General features: G+C 35.6%; 1 protein-coding gene across 4 annotated transcripts in view; it reads right to left on the bottom strand.

Moving 5' to 3' along the window:
- Positions 1–12,277, bottom strand: part of atp2b1a (ATPase plasma membrane Ca2+ transporting 1a) — a 60,665-nt gene that overhangs the window by 30,304 nt on the left and 18,084 nt on the right. The gene's annotated exons all lie outside the window — the stretch shown is intronic.

Raw genomic sequence — 12,277 nt, 5'->3', positions numbered from 1 at the left:
ATTCTACCAAAACCGCCGCATTGATGCAAACTTTATCAATTTATCATGCGCATGTCCCATAGAATTAAAACAGGGAAATCGCACAAACTATGTTACTTTGCACCTGCACATACAGTATACACCTTTATAACACTACAGAGTATGTACACCTCTTTGTACACCCAACCTTCAAACACATACTAACTTAGCCATAATTGACAACTTTACTTAAGCGCCCACATGAATACATACTTCTGATGAGCACTGTAATAGTCAATTAAAAAATACAAAAAACCTACATCCTTATTATTACTTCAAGGATTTTTAAAAATGTATTTATTGTCTCAAATGTTTAAAGGTATATGATACATATAATTCGTAGACAACCATAACAAAAGCAGTAAGTGAGTTCAGCTCATTTACAGTGGCACGAACAAAAAAATGTCCAGAAAACAAAAAAATATTTGATATTTTACCTACAAATATCTCAAATAAAAAATTTGATCCATAGACTTTATTGTCATTGCACATACAAAGAATATAAAATGACATGAGAAGATATATCAATAGCAGACCTGGGCAGGTTGATACCTCAACATGTTTTTGTGTAACACAGAACATTTATGTATCAAGTTGTTAGTCAGTATTTGTGGATTATTTCAAAAAGGTAAAAAAAGAAAGTCTAATTGAAATTATTATTTTTTTTTTTGGCCTTTATTATGTTACTTTTTTATTTTTCACAAGTACACAATTTTATATATTTATAATATATAGATATTTAAAGAACCACACCAAATTATAATTAGTTCATTATACAATAGGTTCATATTGAGCAGAACTCACTTCACATATTGGGGATTGGAGTATTTCCCAGACTATCACTGTGGCCATTAATGTCATGAATGTTAGACTAGCTTTGAATTGGCTCACTGCAATGCTGTTTGACAAAATGTTTTTTTTTTCTTAAAAAAGAAAAAGAAAAAAAAAAGGTAGGATTTTGGCCAAAGTATAATCAATTGACCAATCAGAGCATGCCTGGGGCGGGGTTGACTGGGTTCACTGTGTTGTACTGAGGTTCCACAAGCATCAAGAAACACCTGCACCTCATTACTGCTCAATGTTTGGATATCAGACGATATGAAGCTTTTGATGTTTTCTTTTTTATCTATTATTTTTGTATCCAAGCTAATGCTAGCCTGCTACGCTAGCTGCTTGTTCAGCTCTACTTTACCAGGTAGAAGCCATTGAGGGAAATCAGACATAAAAAACCTATTGTGTGGATTTGGATACCAGTTAAAAAGTCTAATATTTTCTATGTCAAAATGTTCCCAATTTTATATCAGAGTTCAACCATTTCTGTGTCATGTCCTCATTAGATTATGTATTTTTGTTTTCTTACCATTTCATTGGCTTTCTCTAGATGTCAATACAGCCTATTTTACATCTTAAAATCATGCCAAACATACACTTATTTGAGTACATTTTTGTCATTCATTTCATTAGTATACACAGCAGAAATGTGGCAAAAAAGCACAAGAACACACAAGATTTTGGGCGAGATTTGATGTCTACTACGGCAGTGGTTCACAAACTTCTTCTGATGCATCCCACTTTCAAAAATGGAAAATTCTTAGCCCCCAATAATGCAACCATTATTGAAAAAGGTAAAAAAAATTGTGACTATTCTCCAGACATATTTTAGAACAGTTAAAGTTCTTTAAGTTCCAAGGACAAAGTTTAGGAGTCATTTTGCGAGGTAAAAACATTAGATCACTATTTTGTAGGAATGTAACGATTCACTCAACTCCCAATCCGATTCGATTCACGATACTGGGTTCACGATACGGTTCTCTCATGATTTATTTTACAAAATTAGACTATAGACAGATGTTGACTGAAAAATATAAAAAAAAAATTCTTTGAAAATAAAAAATACTATTTTCTTTTATCTTTCATTGTGAAAACAATCCCTCGATAAACAATGCAATTTTATTAAAAATAAATCCTGAATGAAATAAATAAATAAATAGTACAAATGAAGAAGTCTATTCATTTAAATTCTGGCTCTACAGTAAACTATGCAAAACAGTTCCTTTTCTTTTTAAAAGTGCAACTGAAAATGTATTTTGTGCCTTAACAATTGGACTTTAAAACAAATCTCATATCAAAGAAATAATATAAATAACCAAACTATGGCTTTCATTCTTTCTCTCTTGTTTCTCTCTTTCCTCTCTGTGCCGCTCTTACCTTGGATTTCACATGTTCTTTCTTTATCACCTCTTTCATTTTGTCTTGGGAAAGCCAAAATGCTTCCACACTTCTGATTTAAAACAAGGTGGTGCCTCCTGAATTTCAAATTCTAAATAGATAAGTACCCTTTGCTGAAAAAAAAAAAAAAATAAATAAAAAAAATAAATATATATATATATATTTTTTTTTTTTTTCTTTTTTAAGTACTGTAAGATGACATCTTTACATCCCTACTATTTTCATAGTAAAACATATAATGGATATGTACTATATATATATATATATATATATATATATAGCTATTTCTATTTCAGTTCTATCGCGTCAAATTAAGCCATATTTTCTGCAAGAATTGACATCTCAGTCTGTCTGACCGCCTGTCTACAAAAAGGCTTACCAAATCATGCATATAGATGTATATTAAGTGTATTATTGCAATTTACTATTTATACCAATTTTTAAACATAATAAGCACAACAATGTTGCCATTTTTGTTTCAGAGTCAATTCTGTATTATTTCCATCCACTTTGATGACTGAAAATCGGAGGCCATACAGTTACCTTAATATTTAAAAAAAATACATTGAAATCAGGGCTCGTCAACATGATTTCACTCTCACAGTGTTTGAAAGTGAGTCAAAGTGACTCACAATCCACATTTTACTGGCTCAAAAGTGCTGCTTACTGCCTGAAGAAACCACATATCATGCTCTTTCCTGTAATTGGCTTCCTTCATTTTAAATTAAAAAGAATTGCGACCTTTACCTGATAAATACAGTAATGGTCCATCTTTGATCTATTATGTAATAGTTTAGTACACTGACCATATCACTTGATGATGGGTGTATAGTTTGTGACATTTAGCCCCTTTTACTCTCATGGAATTGCTAGAAAAATAATATAATGACGTTAGAAAATATAACTCTGCTTGGCTGGTTTTACTGGTAATTGACATAACATTGAAAACGTAATATAATAAATGTGCTTCGGAGTGTATAGTGATAACTCTCCCACAGAGCATGTTTAAAAACAGCTATGGGCTTTATTTATCCTGCTGCATCTCTGTGGTTGTCTCTCACCACATCCTTTAATTCTCTTTAGCCCATAATGAAAACATGCTGACAGCTTTTACCCACACCCCAATTTGCAGCAGTTTACCTTTGTATCACACGCAATAAATAAAAAAAAAAACAAGTGACAGAGAGAGGACAATTAAGAAGAGAAACAGGGCCAGCCTTGACCCCACATTTTATTTTATTGCTCAGTTAGGTCAGCCAGATAAACATTAACTATTTCATTTGAATTTCTGTCCCAAGCTGACCCATCTCAGTGCTGTCATTTTATTTTAGTAAAAAGTAGAAGAAGGTCACGGTGAAACTTCACTCTGGACTGCCTGCCACAATGACATAAAGTGAAATTGCTAAGTGAGGATGTAGAGGTGTCGGCACGGCCCCTGGACAATAAACTGCTAGACGTGATTCACTGCAGACAAAAAAAACTAAAAAAACCAAGTTTTTTTTAACATGAACTGGAACACACAACAATCAATGCTGTGTAGAGATGCTTTCCTCTGACATACACTATACTATACTATGTCTGACAGCCACAGCTGTGTCAAAGAATCAATACTTTATGTGGCAATAAAACACAGCATTTAGGACGGGCATTATATTCCGTATATGTTTTTTTTTTCTTTCTAAATATTAGCAAATACAATTTTCAAATCTATACAATTTCAAACCTAATAAAATAATAATCAGAACCTGCAAGTTTTATCAATAAATACTTAAGTAACACACTGCTCTTGAGTATTGGCCGATAACGACATCAATCCGATACGATATCAGCATGAATCATACATACTTTTATTACTTATTTTGTAGTGAGGAATGTTAGAAAAAGCTTGATCAAGTGATGTCACTCAAACAGAGAACAATAGTCAGCAACAGTAGGTATGAGAAAAACTGACCCATTTATTATTAACCAATTGGTTACATACCTATATACATACCTTAACTTTCAACATAATATCTATAGTATTCTACAATTGAATAAATATAATATAATACATATTGGAGATTTTAGATCCAGTCCGATAAAATCCAATATTCATTTTCTGGCTGATATCGGACCAATATCAATATCGGATCGGGACACCCCTAGTTTCCATTAGCCTTGGAAATGATCAAAATCTAAATACAGCAATAAAAACTGGTAATGGAAACACCTGAATTTCAGGAATTTTTTTTTTCTCAAAATGGGGATATACGATATAAATTTCGATATTTTAAACTCAAAATCTTACAGAAAGACAATTGTGGGTTAAATTTGCTAATGAAAAATGCCACACACGCACATTTATCAACAAACTTTAGTTTTTTCACCTCTAAGAGACAAGCACATGAGTAGGGTTGGGTATCGAAAGGCAGTACCAAAATGGCACTGGTTCTGACGTAAACGGTACTAACCAGAAAGAATAAAAAGGATAAAACAAAGATGCCAAAGGCAAAAACGCTCCAAGGTTTGGCTACATTTCACGTCTAAGAATGCCAACTCTACGACATGCAACAGATGCTGTAAAACATTATCATGCAAGGGGGGTAACACATCAAATTTAATGAAACATCTGGCGTCACATGGAGTTTACTTAAAAGCCTTGTTTGCTAACCAACGTGACTCGGAGCCAAGCACGTCAACAGCAGCAGCCAGTGTCGTCCTCCCCAAACAAACTGAAGTGAGTCCGGCTCCCAGCCCTGCCAGTGTGGTGGACATCCTCCTTCTTTGTATATCATTGTGTTCATGTAAACTACGATGCGTAAGAATTTGAAGATGCAAGATACAGTTTTGTCATTTCTTGATGTAAATTTATTTTTATCGAATTTTAAACTGTTTTTAAGGTGCCATTTATATGATCAATCTAATCAAAGCAAATTAAATCAAACATTATTATATACTATTTTAACTGTACAAATTTAATACACTGTATTGTCTTCATTGAGAAGGTATTTTTTCCGGCTCCAGAATTTCAATAGTAATATTTTTATCTCTGGCTTTCCATTTTCCACAGTGACTCCTTTCACCCTGTTAGCCAGTAAGGCTACATTAACCTAAGAGAAGGTGGAGGAAATCCACAGGGCAGTCACTAGATTTGTGGTTATATTCATTCATTTGCCACTGTGGAATCACCATCTTTCAGGTAAAATGTTTATGATATCAAAATAGAATTTCCTTGATGTTGTGTAGGCCACACCTCAAGACTAATAGATATCCTATATGTGTTTTTTTTTTTTTTTATAAAGGGAGATGATCACTGGCCTCAATCACAGATACCACCCACCATGTAGGGATGACATATCCCACAAGCTTCTACCTGCGTGGTATTCTGTTATCAAACAGAATGTCATCCAGCAGATGGTGCAGGTCAGCAAAATGGCAATTACTTGTGATGGATGGACCAGTGACTGTCCATTATATTTACAAAGGGAGCATTCAACAGAAAGTGCTGAACACTGAAGCTGTTTATGAGTCCTAGACAGGTCTAGTGGTGGCAGAAGAAATCCACAGTATTCTTGAGGAGTTCAAGTTGACTGGAAAAGTCATAGCTGCCAGAGTAGACAACGCAAGCAACATGGATGTAGCTCTGAGAAATTTGAAATTTTGGGTGCTTTGCCCAGCACAGAAGGTGTATGGCATCCAAGTTGGGACAAGGTGGTGTACCAAGATTCGCGCAGTTGTGGTGTGGATGAAGTGGTCCACCATGAGAACAAATGTGCTCAGAGAGAAGCAACGACTCCTCAATAAATAACATACTGTATATGTATAGAAACAAATCTTAAAAAGTAATACTTTTAATTATCAGCAATTGTTTATGGAAATCATTTACAATGTCTGTGTTTAAGATTTGCCAGAACATAATGTAATCCTGGATGTGAGGACACGCTGGAACTCTTTTCCTCATGGTGGAGAGGTTTGTGGAGCAGTTCTTTCTTTCTTTGTTCACAAAGAAAGAAAGAAAGAAAGAAAGAAAGAAAGAAGGCAAACAACACAATTTTCACTATGAGACACAAAACCATTTTTCATCACAGGATCAAGACATTCAGAACTTGACACTGATGGACCCTTGCTTTAAAAGCAGACTGCAACTTGGTGTTGATGAAGCTTGGGTCAGGCTGGAAAAAGCAGTAATTGACAATGCCACAACAGCACAGCAAGTTTACTGCATGTCCAAATTGCTCATCTTTTGTCATATGCACTATGTCCATGCCTGTATTACAGTTACTATGATAAAGTATTGCTGTTTTATAGGCAATCTGTTTGTGTCTACAGCTTCTAAATGTGGGCCTTCATCAGACTGAGGCTGAGGTAGAAGGCTTTGAAGGTGAGGGTGATGAATCTGATGATGAAGACAAAGCAGACACACGTAAGTTCAACTGTGTACTATCTATCTACTCTAAAATGAATAGTTGTTTTTTATACTTTACTAAACTTGTTTGCATTTTCCAGCCAAGACGAGCTCACCAGCCTTGGAGCAGTTATTTGAAGATGAAGACAGAGAACTTCTCCAAACAACTCAGACCACAAGCAGTGCCCTCTCCATCACAACGCAGGTCCAGAAAGAGATTAAGATCTACAAAGGCCTGCCAGCCATTCCATCTGGACAAGATTGTGGCCTGGTGGGGTGGTAAGAGGGATACCCTCCCTAATTTGTCTGTACTCTCAGAAAAGTACTTGTGCGTCTAGGCCTCATCAACCTCCTCTGAGAGGGTTTTCTCCCATGCTGGGGATGCTATAAGTCAGGAAAGATGCCGTATACTGCCAGAAAAAGCCAATATGGTGATATTCCTCCAGAAAAACTGTTGAAACTGATGTAGTGAAATGAAGTGTCCTCAACACACCAGTCACAAAAGCTTATTTAAATGTGTAATACTGGATTTCATTTTCAGTTTATTTGTATCTATTTTAATAATTAAGGTTTAAGGTGTTGTATTGTTCAGGTCATTAGCACTCAGGAGTTTTAAGATAGAGAACAGGTTGCCCTGGTAGTAATCTTAATATTCATCTCCAGTATTATTGTTTGATACAGTATTGTTTTATTTTATATTATTTAAATATTGTTTACTTATTATTTCCAAATGTTACTAGTGTATATATTATTTAAGTTAATACTGTGTTCAATTTGGCCCTGAAAAAAGTATTGTATTTTGACAAAGTGTGTGCGGTTTCATTTTTTTTAAGTACTGGTTTAAGCACCAGAACTGTTTACAAAAATCCAGAGTAGGCACCGGTATCGGATAAAACCCAACCCTACGTGTGAGTGAGTTCTGTGGTGTGGCTTGTTTAGGTGAAGGTCTAGGTTAGGATGCACTCAGAAATCCATCAAACTGTGCTTTTCTGATAAGTAGCAAAAGCTCCTAAAACGAGTATTTGAACACAAAATAAGCTATGAAAATATATATCTCAGAAATATGGTAAAATTGTAAAGAAGGACACTGTGTGACTGTACTCTATAAATAATGTTAAATACATGTATGATGTGATTTGTACTATGTGACTGTATAAATAAAACAGTTAAAAAATATACGGTAGACATATCTTTATATAGGTGATAATGTCATTTTCTATATCGCCAAAATAGAAAACTCGATATATCTCAAATCATGATATCTTCCAAATACGTAAATAAGTACAAGTGAGAGTTAAACAAGAGGATGTTTTGGCCTATGAACAGATGAGGATATTATAACAATAATTCCTCACTGTGATACATTTTGAGACAATGTGTTAAATAATTTACCTGCAATCTTAGAAGATGATTACGAAATGTGCTTTGATTCAAAACTATTAACCCTAACCAGAAATAGAGCTAGAACTTCAATCTGCTGTACACGTATAGCTCAGACATAATTAGCACAAACATTTACTCGGCCTAATGTCAAAGATTAAGTGATACAAAACAATTACATTGAGAGTGGCCACCTATTCTGTTGCAGAGCTTTGCTGAGCAAACACAGGGACACACAAGAAACCAACTGTGCTGGAAAATTGCTTCTCCGATCCAGAGATTACTACGAGTTGATCAGCATGCCTGTGCGTTTCTCTTTGAACAGGTCAACCGAAAGCAGCAGCGGGGTCTGGGGCAGATGCTACGTCCACGCAGAGACCTGCTAGCTTATCACTAAATCATCATGTCAACCCTTCTGAACTACAAAGAGTAAACTCCTCTTTAATGGCCTAAACCCTTGTGCTGAATGAGGCAGTGTGGCGTCTGGAATGACAGTTAACAACCGCTGTGTCAGCTTTTTACAAGCCACACTCCGATAGTGGAGGCCTGCCACTCTACAGACCTCAGTCAATAGAATCGATGGGCTGGAACCTGAATATTTGACTGCGCAGAGGCAGCGACATACAGTGAATATAGGAGAACACTGTCAATTCTATCGATTCAAAGCGGTGGTGTTTAATTGATAAAACTAATAACGTAAAGGGGAAAATAGATTTCAGTTTGAAGTGAGGAAATGCTGCTGTGCTGCTAAATATAATGGAAAATTATATTAAGGAAAATATCTTGCGAAATGATGTGTGATACAAGACTTGAACGGTGAGGTTACATACAAGCCGAGTAGATCTGTCTATGGTAGATAAAATTATTTTGTTGTTGAAGCTAAGGATGCACGGTTTATACGTTAGATGGTATAAATTATATATTTTTAATCTACAGTAGAGATTTTGGCTGTGTTCAAAAAGGCACACTCCGTACTATACACTACAAACTCAATGAGTATATACTGTCTACTATATGCTTTGAGTATGATTTGGATGATGAGCGTTCCCACGGAAGTATACGTCCAAGTTTCCCAAGATGCATTTCGAACCTACGACGACAAAAACCTGAAGCACACTGAAGCTAAATATCTCTGTTGATTTTCCACTTTTAAAGCATTTAAATGAGAAAGTGACCAAGTAGAATATCAACATAAGGTCATTTGATCCATAAAACTCACAGAAACACATTTCATGCCGACATTTCTGAGATTTCCGAAGTCCCAACATTGTGCTACTGACAAAACTTCCTGTTAACTTCAAAACAAGAGCCCTATACAAAACCGTTAAAAAACTAATGGAATACAAAAAGGGATGCTTTTGTTTTGAAAAGCGAATGTTAGATTTTTAGCTTGCAGCCGGTCCCAGGACGATTTCACGTTCCGCTCACAATGAATCATGAGGCAGTTGAGTATGACTTGTGTGCCCACTGTGCATACTTTAAAAATGTCTCGATATAGTATACATCAGGGTTTTTCTCGCATACTCAATCTTTTCATGCTATCTAAAGTGAATGCACTACATACTATTTTTGACATCAGACTTAGTATGAGCAGTACGTTAGTATGTCATTTCAAACACAGCCTTGGAGTCTACCAACCAACACACTTGTTGATGACGTCATTGTGTCTGCTTCTGTGTGGCAATGGCTTCCAGCACAGCAACCACAGAGTTGGATTCAAAAAGTTGGATAGTGAGCAGAAAAATGTGATTTAAGTTGTTCCACCGTCTCAAAACAAAAATCAACCATAGACTAGGCCTGGGCCGATAACTGATAAATCAATAAACCAGATGATAAATGAAAATGAACTCAGTAAGTTTGCCAGCCTCGATATATTGCCATATGGATGCCTATTTGGCGGTGCGCCTGTCGGCTGCAGAAGCTGGTGTTAGCAACGGATAATTAACAGCAGTGAACCTGCAGCATAATTACTCTAAAATAGTATTCCACCACCAGGCAATCTTAGATTTAGGTAAATCAAATCGTTATAGTCCGGTAGATGTGGCAACTCTGGATCTACTACGTGGCTTCGGATTGCTACGCCGCTACTGCGCTAGCATTTTGGTTTACAAAAGTTCTAACTGGATTGGAGGTGTTACCTGTTATATATACTATATACCTCTGTGCCTCAATGTTTCATATTTATTGCAAGCGCAAGTTGGTTTTTTGAGAAAGACTTGATAAACCATTGTATTTATTGCTTGGGTTGTGTGTGGTTTTGCATTTGAGGTGTATTTTTTTCTTAACAGAGACAAGGTCTATTTTATTGTTTTTGTTTGTGATATTTATTGAAGTGCAATTTTTTGCTAACAGAGACAATCCATTTTATTTTAATTTTTTATTTGTTTAAAATATTAACGATCCATTTCCTAACCGATGAGTTCATTCAACTATTTATCGATTTACCTTTGCAAAGGAACTCTATAATCCATTAAGAAACACTTCATATTATAATATTTACACTTTAAGTTTATATTGTGATATATAGCATTACCATGAAGGGATTCAATTTATATTGTGATATATATTTTTGGTCATATTGCCCAGGCCTAGTTGAAGCCTCACTTAACTGGTTGTCATTATTTAGACATGTGATTATGTGAAGAGACGAGGACAGAGAGGGAAGCAAAGCTCACAGTAAACTGGACAAAAACCTTGTCCAAACAGTGGAGGCCAACTCACACAACTAATATTATTAAACCAACTGACAGATGTGTACTGCTACGTACTGGTACGTGCTACCCTGCTCTGCCATATAGACACACACACACAGAGAGAGAGAGCGAGAGAGCGAGAGAGCGAGAGAGAGAGAGAGACATGCAACCAGCGTTTCTTCCCTCTGACTGGAACAATCGGCTTGTTAAACCAATTCAATCTGTGAACAGTGCTCACTGTCATCTTTTAAGAAGAAGTGACAATAATTCATTATTGTCCAAATGTTGGGTAGAAAGTCTTTTTTGGTAAAACAGCCATCATGTTTGAAAAATAATTCATATTAAGTTGACCCTAACAAGCCATGCTTTTAGGCACACTTTAACTGTACTCTGCCTTCGGTTGCTGAATTAGTAAAGTCTAATGGAAATACAATGATTTGCAAAGAATTGTCATAAAAGGTTTCTAAAATAATTAAACAAAAAAAGTTTCAGGTTCATGTATTTTAAGGAATGGTAAACGTGTGTTAAATTGTTTTGAAAGAAAAGATAGATTAGGATGGGAAATGTAAAAAAAAAAAACAAAAAAATAGAATGGCAGGTTCTTATAATGGGTCGACTTTAAGAATAATTTTATGACTAGAGTTCAGGAACAAAAGGCCATTCAAGCAAGGAGGAAATAGTTAGAATAAAGCAAAAATAATGATTTTACCCATTTAACTTAAGAAATAAATAATCTTTCTCCTGTTAAGTTTGTTTTCCTGGTGTTACCAATATGTGTGATCAATTAAAGTAAGATCAGGATGTCAATATCACATTACAATGACCTATAATTGGCTGGCTAAGTGTGAATCATAGGATTAATGCCTTCGTCCTTCAAAACAAAATGCTGAAGAGCTAAAAATAGATCTGAATAAACATTTTACAACATTTTATTGTTTCAAATGTTTCCTCAGGAAACACTTGGCAAGTAGATTTTTTACAAGGAATTAAAAGCTGTTGCTCAAGTATGACAGGACTCTATATTGACAGACCTGACAGTCACATGCATGTTTAGACAACTCACTCTGTAGTCAAGTTCCATCTCAGTAGAAAATATCTACGTGCTTGTGACCTGGTAACACCACTGACTAAACACAGCGAGCAACGCAATGGTGTACCAGCTGCCATACCGTCAGTAGGTCACAAGTCAGGTTTTACACAATTAGCGAATGATACACAATTTGCTGAATGATGAAAAAATAATTCATTATTTCCTTTCGGTTTCAGCTATCATAGCATTGAGACGCTGCATTCAGAGGACTGCTGCTGTTACAGTGAATATGTGGTGCCGCTTTAATCTGGGATCAAACTGAAAATCCCCTCGCATAAGAGTTCAGTCAAGGTCATAGTGACGATTAGGCAGACCGTCTATAGAGAGATAAACTAAGACTGAGAAAGTGTAGTAAAAAAATGAAAAAAACAACTAAAAAGAGATGGGGAGGAGCCAAACTGGAGAGTTTCCAAAATTCTTTGCATTGTCCCCCTGTGATGTGAACGAGTTAGTGATGAAAGAGTTACCATGACGTGACTATTG

The sequence above is a fragment of the Gouania willdenowi genome, chromosome 6, assembly GCF_900634775.1.
Source record: "Gouania willdenowi chromosome 6, fGouWil2.1, whole genome shotgun sequence".
In the NCBI taxonomy this organism is placed as follows: Eukaryota; Metazoa; Chordata; class Actinopteri; order Blenniiformes; family Gobiesocidae; genus Gouania; species Gouania willdenowi.
This window is presented reverse-complemented; position numbering and strand designations above follow the sequence as displayed.